This window comes from Glycine soja, chromosome 1 (assembly GCF_004193775.1).
Source record: "Glycine soja cultivar W05 chromosome 1, ASM419377v2, whole genome shotgun sequence".
NCBI lineage: Eukaryota > Viridiplantae > Streptophyta > Magnoliopsida > Fabales > Fabaceae > Glycine > Glycine soja.
In genome coordinates this window covers 34,191,528-34,204,210 of record NC_041002.1, presented here as the reverse complement: position 1 = coordinate 34,204,210, position 12,683 = coordinate 34,191,528, and the positions used below count along the sequence as shown (strand labels likewise).

At 34.4% G+C, this 12,683-nt stretch overlaps 1 long non-coding RNA gene across 2 annotated transcripts; it reads left to right on the top strand.

Moving 5' to 3' along the window:
- The first annotated feature begins 8,799 nt into the window (after positions 1-8,799).
- Positions 8,800-11,415, top strand: LOC114415007. Of its 2 annotated transcripts, none has more exons than XR_003667297.1 (4): positions 8,800-9,192; positions 10,062-10,107; positions 10,199-10,296; positions 11,035-11,415. It is a non-coding gene; the product is annotated as an uncharacterized LOC114415007 (long non-coding RNA). The 2 variants fall into 2 exon arrangements; XR_003667299.1 differs by having other exon boundaries at positions 8,801-9,192; positions 11,039-11,415.
- Positions 11,416-12,683: the final 1,268 nt, after the last annotated feature.

Below are 12,683 nucleotides of genomic sequence, written 5' to 3'. Positions count from 1 at the left end.
CATAACAGTTTTAAGAGATATATCTTCTCAAAAGATTTTCTGAAATTTTTTCACTAGTAATCGATTACATGACTCCAGTAATTGATTACACAGTCATATCTTTGAAGTGTTATGACTTTTCAATAGTTTTTCTGAAATCTCTTCACTGGTAATCAACTACACAGATCAAAATTTAAATAATTTTGTGTCATTGGTTCATCAATTCAAAATTTTCAATATGCCATTTTCACAAACTCTCTAGTAAAAGATTACATGAACCTGGTAATCAATTACCAATTCAAAAAGAGATTTTTGAACTGATTTAATTTTAATAAAAGAATTTTGACAGTAAAGATTTTTAGGCCAAACTATAGCAATCAAATTGAGATTCTTTTAACAAATTTACTAAGTCCTTATCTTAGATTTTCTTGATCTTGTTCTTTGACTAGATTCAATCTGTGCTCATCAAGTAAACTTTTGGCATCATCAAAACTTACATGATATACATTCACACATACAATGTTACTATTGCGGTGAGAATGGTCATGTGCAAGGGAGGTGCAAACAAATGAAAGAGGACTTGAAGAAATTAAGAGATATGAATAAAGATAGCGTCAACTCCCAAACTAATGTAGTAAAAAGTGTTGAAGATGAAGATGATGTGTTTTTGGCAACAAATGATGAGGTTGCTAAAACAAAATGGGTGATGGATTTTGCTACCTCAAAGCACATTTGTAGACATCGAGAGATGTTTGATACTTTGAAAACTGATGGAGAATTCAACCATTTCAAGTTAGGGAATGGTAGAAAAATGTAGGTTGAAGGCATGGGGAGCGTGAGAATGAAACTCCATGATGACGCTATTCAAACTTTCTCAAATGTGAGGTTTGTACCTTTTGCTATTGTCAATATGATTTCTATGGGGGAGATGACATCACAAGGGTACAAGTATGTTGGTTAAAAATAAGGATGCAAGGTGTACAAGTGGAGACACTTGGTGTTGCGAGGACAAAAAAATAAAGGTAACATTTGCTATTTGGATGGACAAGCCTAGAAGAGAATCCGTGATAGCAAAGTGAAGAAAAAAGTGAAGTTTTCTAATGTTATAGAAGTGTTGGGGGATACTTCTATTGGAATGGGAGTATTTTCACTTTCAAATTAATCGAAGGATAATTCTCTTTTGGCTTAAGGGGGGAAATTGTAGAGGTCCAAGCCAAAAGATAGGGTGCATTTAATGCATATTGGGAATTGAATTTTTATCACTAAGGTTTAGGTGATTTAAATGCAAATTGGAAGATGTTGGATCAAGTGGCCTTGGAATAATTAAGAAGGGGGGGTTGAATTAATTATTAATGTGTCTTGACTAATTAAAATTTATCCTTCTTAATGTTACTAGATTCAATTAAGCTTTACTACTAAGTTATGAGAAAATAAAGAACAGAAACAATAACTTAGACAAAAGTAAAGCGTAAATAAAAAGTGCACAGTGGAAATTAAAGAGCGTAGGGAAGAAGAAAACAAACACAAGTTTTTATACTGGTTCGGCAACAACCCGTGCCTACATCTAGTCCCCAAGCAACCACACCGGTCCTTGAGATTTCCTTTAACCTTGTAAAATCCTTTACAAGCAAAGAGCCAGAAAGGATGTACCCTCCCTTGTCCTCTTTGAACAACCAAGTGGATGTACCCTCCACTTGAACTGATCCACAAGAGATGTACCCTCTCTTGTTCTCAGTATCACAACCCAAGTAGATTTACCCTCTACTTGTACCACAAAGGATGTACCCTCCAATGTGTTAAGACAAAGAATTCTCAAGCAATTAGTCCTTTGAATCTTTGTAAAGGGGGAAACAAAAGATATCTCAGGCGGTTAGTCCTTTGAGATCTTTTGTTTAAAGGGAAGAGGAAGAATCAAAAGAATTCTTAGGCAGTTAGTCCTTTGAATCTTTTGGCAAGAGGGAGAAGGAAGAATCAAAAGAATTCTCAAGCGGTTAGTCCTTTGAATCTTTTGGAAAGAGGAAGAAGGAATAAAAGATAGCGCACTTCTATTTTCTGCAGAATTTCCACTTGCAGAAAAAAATAAAGTTTTGAAACCAAAGTTTAGAAAGAGATATGTGTTTTGGATGCTTTGGATACTTGTAAAAAAGCGTGTCAAGGTCTTGCTTTTATAGAATCTTCATGTCTGGTCATAAAAACCATTGGAAGAGTTATGACTTTTGAGAAAAACATGTTAAGAATTATAACTCTTAACTTTTTCTTCAAAACTATTCATTGGTAATCGATTACCATAATGGTGTAATCGATTACACAATGTATTTTATGAAAAGTTGTGACTCTTCACAATTGGATTTGAATTCTAACGTTCAGATTCACTTGTAATCAATTACTAATATAGTGTAATCGATTACACTATTTGAAAATCATTTTGGAACGTTGCAATTCAGTTGAAAACATTTTAAAACCAATCTGGTCATTGGTAATCGATTACTGTCAACTGGTAATCGATTACCAGATAGTAATCAATCACTCTACTAACTTAGAAAATTTTGAGAAAATTCTGTTGTAAAACAAAATTGTGCTATTTGGGTTTTTGAAAAAATTCTTTCAATACTTATCCTATGTGAAGTCTTGACTTGTTGCTTCTTGATTTCTTCTCTTGAATCTTGAATCTTGGATTTGAATCTTGTTTCTTGATTGAACAACTCTTTGATTCTTGAAACTTTCTTTAACTCTTGATTCATGACTTGAGTCTTTGGCATCATCAAAATAAACTTGCAAAGCTTTGCTTCCACAGAAGATTGCATTTTACTAGATGAAGTGATGTAAGTTTGCTTGTGAAGCTTCTATGGTGGCTAGATCTTTGAGCTACAATGAGGTCTTTCAATGATGATTTTCAACCATGGAGATGCAGCGGAAGGCAAAGGAGAAGAGGAGAAGGGAGGCATTATCCACTAGGGAATAAGCCATGAAAGAAGGAGCTTCACCACCAAGAATGTGCCTTGGATAAGAAGCTTGAAGAGGATGCTTTAATGGAGGAAAAGAAAGAGAAGGAGGGAGCACGAAATTGATGGAATAAAAGAGGGAGAGAAGTGGAACTTTGAAGTGTGTCTCATAAGACTTTCATTCATCAAAGTTACAACAAGTGCTACACATGCTTCTATTTATAGACCAGGTAGCTTTCTTGAGAAGCTTTCTGGAGAAAACTTCCTTAAGAAGCTAGAGCTTAGCTACACACACCTCTCTAATAACTAAGCTCACCTCCTTCAGAAACTTCCTTGAGAAGCTAGAGCTTAGCTACACACACCCCTCTAATAACTAAGTTCACCTCCTTGAGAAAATTCCTAAAGAAGCTAGAGCTTAACTACACACACCTCTCTAATAGCTAAGCTCACCTCCATAAGATGAGAAGTTAGAGCTTAGCTACACCCCCCCCCCTATAATAGCTAAGCTCACCCCCATGCCAAAAATACATGAAAATACAAAAAAAAATTCCTTACTACAAAGACTACTCAAAATGCCCCGAAATACAAGGCTAAAATCCTATACTACTAGAATGACCAAAATACAAGGCCCAAATGAAGGAAAAACCTATTCTAATATTTACAAAGATAAGCGGGCTCATACTTAGCCCATGGGCTCAAAATCTACCCTAAGGCTCATGAGAACCCTAGGGCCTTCCCTTGGATCTCTAGCCCAATCTACTTGGAGTCTTCTATCCAATGCCCTTGCGGGGTAGGATTGCATCATTCCCTCCATCTTGGAAAGGATTTGACCTCAAATCCCGAGGTTCTTCATACTCTGGGCTCCTTCCCTCGACACCTGTAAAAAGAACAAAAATATATGTATTAGTGGTGTTTGGTATGTTGAAGTAAGGTAAGGTCTGAAAACCCATTTCCTGGGCATCTTCCCATGAAGGAACATGGTTTCTTACCAACTCAATGAGTAGCGCTACAAGTATAGAAAAATATGGGACAAACCTTTTGTAAAATTTTTGTTAAGTCATGGAAGCCCCAAATTTTTCTTATACTTGGTGGAGTGGGCCACTCATGAATGACCTTTATTCTCTTAGGGTTCATTGGAACCCCTTGATCATTATTTGAAAAATTAAGAAAAGTAATGCAATAAAACATACATTTTTCTGTATTTTCATATTGATTATTCCTACCAAAAAGTATGACAAACCTAAGGTGTCCCATATGAGTACCTAAGTTTGTATTGAAACTAAAAATAAGAACAAAACCTACCTAATGAGTCCCTATGTATACAAACGATGAAGATGTTGGGTGCATGAGTGATTTTACAAAAGAGGGTTGCACTACTCAAAACATTCATCATACCACCTATTTTAGGGATTTGGTGCCTAATAATACCTATTTAGGGCACCAACAAAGCACAAGGATTTAAGCTCTTGCGAACCAAACCCTCATCCAACAACTCCTTTACTTGAGGAATAAACTGAAGCCCAAGAGGTGTGGCAATGCTAGCAAGTGTCATTTTACAAATGAGAAAATCTGGAGGTTGTCTAAGAGGGGAAGTTTCTTTAATGTTTGTCTTTATTGTAAAATGAGTTTCCTTCTTAGCTAACCTCTTGGAGGAGACACTTACCTCCTTACACTTCTCTTTAACCACTAATGGTTGTCCTTCTTCTTGGGGGTAGATTTCTTCACTAGATTCTTCTCCTTTTGCTTCTTCACTTTCACTAGAGAAAGGTGAAGTAGTAGCCTCATCTTGGCTACTATAAATTTCTTGGCCCCTCATAATCATGGTTTTCGTGGTAGGGCATTAAGAAGTAACGTGTCCTCTTCCAAGACATTTAAAGCACTTTATAGAGCTAGTATTCTCTTGCATACTAGCCTTAGGGGCTTGTTTTCTATTGTCTTCCCCTTATCATCTTTGGGCTTAGAAGGTTTCACCCCTAATATGCCTTGACCTTGGTCTTTCTTTGGATAAGAGTGAGAGCCATAAGATTTTAAAGTAGACTTCTTTTTAAGTTGTTGTTCTACCCTTATTTCCCAATCTAAGTTAGCCTCTACATTGTCCTTCCCATGGAAGTATAGGAGGTTAATGTTAGCCTCTTGAGGCTTTCTTTCCTTTTCTCTCCTATGGGATTGAGGTCTAAGATGTGACCTATGCCTTCCTTCGTAATAGTCACGAAGTTCTTCACTTAGGCTCTTGCAAGAGTTATGACTACTATATGAGACATGTTTTTCTCTTTTCATTTCTTTCATTATTTTTCTTCTTTCTCCCTCTCTTATTTTCTTTCTTTCATCTTGACTTATTTCTTCCACTATTTTTTCCTTTTTCTTTTTTCTCTTGTTTTTCCTTCCATAACTTGAGGGAACTCAACTCATCTAAGATTCTAGATAAAGGGTCTTTATGACTAGTACCCTCACCATTAACACTAGATGAATGATGACTTATGTTGGTTCCTAAGTTGTGGTTCTTTCTTGTTGGAGGTTTGAAAACAAAAGGTAAAAGAAACTATGTTTGAAACTAGCCAAAGTAAACACTAAAAGAGGTGTGAAAGATAAGGTAAAAACTAATTGGTAAAAGGCAAGCTATCTAAGTGGTTTGACAATGGAAGGTAAAGGAAATAAGCTATGAAAGTAAGCAAGAAATGTAAACTAGGCAAATCCTAAGAGTGTTTGGATGACCACATTTAAGGTTCCCAACAAAACACTTACAATCCTACGGGAAAATTGCCCAAGATTATTACACACAAAGGGAAGTAGGGTGACCTATTGGAGGCTCCCAACTTACTTCCAATGAAAGGCCTTTTTGTTACAAAATTTGAAAGCAATGAAAGTAAGTAAATTGTCAATTACAAAATTGCTAAAAGGTCCTCAATTTTGGTGGTTTTTCTCTCTTTGGTGATTCACTCAATTTGGAGTGCTTCTTAGTCCAATAACTCTTAAGGTGGTTGGCCCTTTACTTCTTGACCTAAATTCTTCAAGGGATGGCACCAATCCTTCTTTCCAATTCCCCTATATGGCAACTCACAAACAAGGAAACAAAGAGACAAACAATAACCAAAGACAAAGAAAAATGAAATGAAATATAAAACAATGGAGTTTTAGCAAGACAAATTTTCAAGGATTATTCAACAATTAAAGCAATGAAAAGGGCATAGAAGCAAGCTAGGACTCAAAGAGAAACTTAGAATGGCTCTAGAGTAAAGTAAAAAAACTGGAAAAAAAAAAGACTTAACAAACCTCTAGCTTTGGCACTTATTTTCACACTAATTTTCAATTGAAATTTAGGAACTAAGATTGGTATAAAATAGGCACCAATCATAGAATAAATTTTGAGCCAAAACAACAAGCACACTTCCCTTTCACTTTTTTTTCCTGGATATTGATTTTTTTGCTAACTTGTGTGATTTTTATTTCCTTTTATCCAAACCACTTGGTTCTTTTTTTATAACTTTTTTCAAGATGTCTAGAAAATTCAGTAAAAATTTCAGCTCAAAATTCAAAGTAACTAATTCTCAGTAATTTTTACAAGTTTGTATGTCCAAGCTGCCAGCACCAGCGATTTCAGACTTCGAATTTTTTTAGCATAGAATATTGATTGCCTTGGGCTTACTTTCAACCTTCCTATGTATGTTGAACTCACTAGGCTTGTTTACCACAGTTTTAGGAGTTCAATATTCACTTAGAATCAAAATTTCAGGCATCAATTCATTCACCAAAACTCAAATTCATAATAGACACAATCATAAAGAAACCTAAAAGTTCAAGAAAAGGAGCACAATCGAAGATTCTCTAAGAATTTTGCATGAACATGTTAAGGACTAATTAACATGCAAGATTTGACTCAAATCAAATAATAGGCTAAAAGAATTTCATACACTCATGAAAAAATGAGTTAGACAAAGAAACAAGAAAAATAAAATTCAACACAACATAAGAAATCTTATGTGACAAGTTTCATGACTAGACATGACTTCTATGACAAAACTACAATAGGTGAACAAGTCACTCTAGATTTTTGAGGTTTTCTTCTACTTTAATATTTTTGTAAGAATTTTATGGTTTAGGTTTCAGCCACAAAAATAACAAGACAAAACTCAAAGGAGCTTAAACTCAACACAATTCATGGTTCAAGAACAAGAACAAGAAATTTGAACAATAGAAAATCAAATCTAGCTTCTATAGCAAGTTTAATCGGCGGAAAATCTAAAGAATCATGTTAAAAACATTTAGCACAAGACATGTGAGGAGATACATAGAGAAAAATGAAGAAACAACAATGGAAGAGAAGGTAAAACAAAAAATTAATGGAGGTTTAAGGAGCACCTACTTGAAGCTCTTATGCTTTGATTACCACTTGATGTAAGCTTGCTTGTGGAGCTTCTATGGAGGCTGGATCTTTGAACTTCAATGAGGTCCTTCAATGGTGATTTTCCACCATGGAGATGCAGTGGAAGGCAAAGGAGAAGAGGAGAGGGGAGGCATCATCCAGTAGAGAATAAGCCATGGAAGAAGGAGTTTCACCACCAAGAATGTGCCTTGGATAAGAAGCTTGAAGAGGATGCTTTAATGGAGGAAAAGAAAGAGAGGGGGGGGGGGGAGCACGAAATTGAAGAAATAAAAGAGGGAGAGAAGTGGAACTTTGAAGTGTGTCTCATAAGACTTTCATTCATCAAAGTTACAACAAGTGTTACACATGCTTCTATTTATAGACTAGGTAGCTTGCTTGAGAAGTTTTCTTGAGAAAACTTCCTTGAGAAGTTTCTTTGAGAAAAATTCATTGAGAAGCTAGAGCTTAGCTACACACACCTCTCTAATAACTAAGCTCACCTCCTTGAGAAGCTTCCTTGAAAAGCTAGAGCTTAGCTACACATACTTTTCTAATAACTAAACTCACCTCCTTGAGAAACTTCCTTGAAAAGATTCCTAAAGAAGCTAGAACTTAGCTACACACACCTCTCTAATAGCTAAGCTCACCTCCTTGAGATGGGAAGTTAGAGCTTAGCTACACACCCCCTATAATAGCTAAGTTCACCCCATGTCAAAAATACATGAAAATAAAAAAAAAATCCTTACTACAAAGACTACTCAAAATGCCCCGAAATACAAGGCTAAAACCCTATACTACTAGAATGACCAAAGTACAAGGCCCAAACGATGGAAAAACCTATTTTAATATTTATAAAGATAAGTGGGCTCATACTTAGCCCACAGACTCGAAATCTACCCTAAGGCTCATGAGAACCCTAGGGCCTTCCCTTGGATCTCTGACCCAATCTACTTGGAGTCTTCTATCCAATGCCCTTGCGGGATAGGATTGCATCATGAAGCTTATTTGAATGGATGCATTGGAAAGTTATTTTTGTTTCAACTTTCAAGAAAACTTATTTATTATAGGTTGTGATAATCTTTACTATAAATAGAGAAGAGAACTAGTTGAGAAGATGCACATGAAGAGAGTGTGTGAGAAAAAAGATTATGAAACAAAGTTACTTTGTTGAAAGAAAAATGTCTTCGTGTGAGTGTTACTATTTCTTGTAACCATTGAGTGGGGTACTCGGGTTTGTAGAGTAATAAATTATTTGAGGTGAGTTATAATCTTACCATCTTTGTTATGTTCTCACGATCCTTTATAAATGTGAGTAATTTTCATTTGTAGGAGTATTAATTACCCACACTACTAAAAATATTATTTATTATGACGCATTAATAACGACGGTCAACCATAAATCGGCTTTAAAAACAAATCAGTAGCAATATTGTAATTAAGCACACTAATAACAAAGAAGGTCTTTGAATGACCGTCCTAAAATTAAGAGCTTAACGAGACGATTATTCTAAAGATTGTCATAATTCAATATTGACGTTTCCACTTTTTCTCGCTTTCTCTTTCTTTTGTATTGGGCAACACATATTAAAGTTTTCACTTTCTCTCTCTTATTGGGCAGCAAACTTGTGGTGCTTCGTCTGCCTCTTCACAACAAAAACAACTCCTCCGCCATTGCTCACCCAACCCTATTCCATTTCCCTCACTCCTTCACTCCTTCACTCAGTCCCTATCAAAATGCACAGTGCAACGCACGCCGAAGCAGAGCGTCTTCTCAGCATGCAATCCCATATTCGCGACCTTGGCTTGGACTCCTCCTTGGAGCTGCACACAGTCTCGGAGGACATGGTCGGGCAAATCACAATCTCACCGGCCCCTTTGATTTAGGTGTCAAATTTGACGGCGACATCGCAGGTTATAGATCTGAGTTTTATTTATATTTTTTCACCTTCTTTTGTGCTTCCTCTTTTTTTGTTTGAGTATATCAAGTGAAATACCACTATTTTCTAATGAGTTTTATTTGGTATTGGTCTTTGGTGGTGTAGTTCTGATGCTTTCAGGAGAATAATTATCCCCACTAACTATTTTTCTCTCATTGGATCTAGTGTTGATGCCTCATGCGGGATGTGATGTTGCTCATTTGGATATTTTGCTTGTAGAACTCTAGCATTGTGTTCGTTTACAACTAATTTCAATTAGGACTATTTTTTTCTTCTAAGCGCCCTAATTTTAAATTGAAATTGATATTATTGTGATGTATATTGTGTTTTCATGTTCTGAATAAACTTAGATAAAAAATCTTACGTGTTTATGCTATTTTAGTTAATGATTCTGTTCAAAATTAGTGTTTCATATCAGAAATATGTGTAACAACTGTTTGCTTTAAAGTTACATGTCATAGGTTTTACCAAAATAAAATTCCTATTTTGTGCCCTGTATATATACTTTGCTCAAACACTTTAATTTTTGCAATTGTAACTAAGATTACTCTATAGAAATTTGAGACTATGAAATTTGTACTCGAATGAATTTTTTTCTGTATATAATTAGACGAGGAGCTATCTGCTATATATGAAGTAGCATGAAATCCTAAGTTACTATGGCTATATATTTAGCTTTCGGCAGAGGTTGACACATATCCTGTGGGAATGAGGTTTGAGATGCAAGATTCACATGACATTGAATTAAAGGATCGTCTCTGTCAAAATAAAAACTATTTCTAAACATTTCATTTAATAAATATATCCATTTGCTCGCTTATATTGATTTTTTTTTTCTCACAGGACCTACACTGCAGTCTCATGGACATTTAGAATTTTTTATGATAAGGTAGTACATTTACCTTAAGCTTTAATTGCATGATATAAATAAGATTTTGAAACCATCCTATCAGCTAAAAACGTTGAATCATTTTTACAAGCTGTAGGAGACATTCCAGTGCTAGTCATTGCAGGTGCTGGAGGTTCCCTTGTCTCTTTGGAATCCTGTCAAGCTATGGCCTCAAAACTTCTCAATTCTGTAAGTATGCTTTTACCATCTTGTCATGAATTGTATGCAAAACTTATAAATGCTGTTAGTGTGTATTAAAGGATGAAAATCGGAAGTGGAAAATGGATAGGGAGAAAATGAAAGCTGTTAGATGTGGCTATACTTGTATTTCATTCCTGAAGTTTCCTATTGTCCATTTTAATATCCCAAACATTTATCATGGCATATGATTCTGCCTCATCAAGTTTCCAATGGTAGCAAAGTTCCCAGGTATAGGACTTACCTAGTTCATGATGAAACACATGGTAGGCACATAAACATTCTAATAAGTTAGATTCACTTTCTCAAGCAATTTAATTACCAGACACAAAATGATATGTTTTTCTTCTTTATTAATGACTTGATTAGTATAAGAAGTTTTTTAATTGGTGCCAATTTTGCATCCTCTGGAATTGGCATTCTCAATGATACGGGGATTCAATGCATGCACTCCATTTGGTTGTTTCATTGCTTGTTTCCATTCGAGAAAATAGAGGCTTCGTGAACTCATATACAACTAATAATATTGCTTTATGAGACTTATGGTTAAGTGCTTTATATATTTGAAGTTATTTTTCATTCACTTAGAATCTTACTAACTTATATAAATTATGATTCACCATTCAAAATTAGCTTGGCGATTCATGATTTGAAAATTGATTTGATAACATTGTTTTAGCAATATAATATCTATTTTGTCATCATTTATATTTGGAACTCTTCAACTAGCCAGGGGCAGTCCAGTATGATCAGGGGGAGCTTCACAGATTGTGACTAGTAATGAAACTTGCAATGTTGTTCATGAGAATAGCAATATTGCATCTGATCATTTTGAAGCAAATCCAACTGAGCTGCAGAATCAGAAGTTGAGTACAGAACCAGATGCATCTGGCAATAAACCTTCGTATATATATTAGGAAAGGGGAGCTCATCATGTTCTAATAGAATACCCAAGATAAAGGGAAATCATTTTAATAAACCAGCTAGCTAACTGCACTTTAAAATTCCTATTGGATTAATAGACTGAACATACATGTATATCTAAGGTTTATCTGCTCATGCATATGAATAAGAGTTTGTTACAAACGTGGAATGATCATGATTAAGCAACCGAAAGGTTTAAAAAAAAAGGATGACACTGACTATAACTAGAACAAATATAAGCCCAATAAATTTAAACATAACTATTTTAACTAAAAGAATTTGAATTTGATAAAAAAATCAAATCATGTGGGCCTGTGTTAGCTGACCAAATCAAATTAACTGACGTGTTTCAAAGTCATAGTCAGAAGGAAAAAAAATTCTTGACATAAAAAACCAATATTCACATTGAGAGAGATAGAGATAAAAATATTGATATGATAAATGATGTGATATGATAAAAAAAAAAATAGAGATAAAAAAAAAATGAATTTTGATGGAGTGTTTAATATCTAGATGTCAAAAAATGAAGAGTTAGAATTGATCAAAGTTAGATAAACTTATTCAAGGTAGTTGCCTTTTACACCAAATAATTGTTTATTGCACCAAATCTATAGAATTATATTTTGGATTAGCTTTTCGGAATGTAAAAAAATACCAAAGTAAAAATATGATTTTACATTTTGGATTGGTCTTTTTGAAATCTTAAGAATGTGCAGAAAACAAATTTTAAGTGTATTCTTATTTAAAGGTATGAAAAATACTAATAAATGTTATTAGGATACAAGTTAAAAAATTTTAAATGCAACTCTTCAACAATAAATTCCTTAACCAGAGTCTATTTTCTCCATCTAAAGATCTCAAACTTGAAAGTTTTTTTTTTTTAATGAAGTTATACTTAACACTTAATCTAATAAGCATTAATACCACCTGATTTGAATTTTTTTATATATATTTTTGGAAAACTATTGTTTTTTTTGTTTGACCCTTTTTGTGGAGTAGCTAGATGACCCGTGCTTGAGGAACAAACTGCGGAGGAAATTTAATGGCAAGAAGATGAACCCAACATACAATAATGTCGGGCAGCAACCTGACTTGAATTTCCACCAACTTTGAATAGTCTTAGCAAGCAAACAGCCAACACAGGCATAAAAATTGACTTTAATTTATACCAACCAATGAGAGACACCTATCACCTTCTATCATTATAAAAAAGAGTTTTTTTATTTTTTACACCCAATGCTAGTTTTCACTCTCAGAGATAAATAAAAAAAAATATAAATATGATAAGTTATATGATTTAATAAAAATAAAAAAAGAAAAAATAAGAGTATAAATTAAATATTTTATATTTATGAGTGTCAAACAATCATGACTAAAAACAAAAGGACATCTTCTATCTTCTTCGAGAAAGGACAAATGCTATGCGATCATGGTCCAGTAGAAACACGTGACGC